Raw genomic sequence first — 894 nt, 5'->3', positions numbered from 1 at the left:
AGAATTTTGGGTCCCACAGAGATCTTTTCCAATTAGGATGCTAGCCTTTCCAAAAATGATATTTACTAAATATAGAGAAAAAGAATCAATGCTTTTGAATTATGGTGCTGGCAAAGAATAATGAAAGTTCAATGGACTGACTAAAGAACAAATAGATCTGTCCAAGAAGTACAGCCAAATGCTCTTTTGGAGCAAGATGGCAAGACTTCCTTTCATGTACTTTGACAATGTTACCAGGCAAGACCAATCCCTGAAGGGCATCATACTTCATAAAGTCGAAGGTCAGTGAAAAAGAAGAAGACTGTACTTACCTGGCAGGGGAGACAACAGGATCATGAAGGTAGTTTTCCCAGGGTGTGCTGACCTCTGTGATTTTCCCAAATGTGGGAAACTCGACTGCATAATTTGTGGTAGTGGGGAACTGCGTTCGCGCTCTCTTCTGGTTATAAAAAAGAAAAAAAAATAGGAAGACCTTTAAGGAACTGGATTGACACAGTGGCTGCCACTGTTAATAATATTCAGCTAATGTAGATTAGCATGACCTTAAAGAATTTTTTACTTTCCTTTCCAAACAGGGCTTCCTTCCATGTCTTCCCTATAAGGGCTTATCCATTTTCATTTATATGTAGTTTATTGCATGTACGTTGAGATAGTCAGTTAATACAGCCCTTCTAGCCACAATTCCTTATGGTGTATTATCACTCTGGACTCTATACCTATGGCTATAATTCCATTTTTTGAGGGCGATGATGTGTTTCCCTGACATCCCCGGAGAAATAGAGGAAAGAGCTGGGAGGCAAAGGGCATTTACAGAGGTCTAGATAAAGACATGTACATATTCAAATATATTTATATATGAGGATGGGGAAATAGATCTATGTGCCTATATTTATA

The 894-nt window shown here is 38.6% G+C and overlaps 1 pseudogene; it reads left to right on the top strand.

The window, feature by feature from the left end:
* Positions 1-303: 303 nt before the first annotated feature.
* LOC115871894 lies at positions 304-441 on the top strand (annotated as a pseudogene).
* Positions 442-894: the final 453 nt, after the last annotated feature.

Source organism: Echinops telfairi, unplaced genomic scaffold (genome assembly GCF_000313985.2).
Source record: "Echinops telfairi isolate 266 unplaced genomic scaffold, ASM31398v2 ScPeMD7_7410;HRSCAF=8448, whole genome shotgun sequence".
NCBI lineage: Eukaryota > Metazoa > Chordata > Mammalia > Afrosoricida > Tenrecidae > Echinops > Echinops telfairi.
The sequence above is the reverse complement of the archived record's forward strand: the minus strand, read 5'-3'. Positions and strand labels throughout refer to the sequence as shown.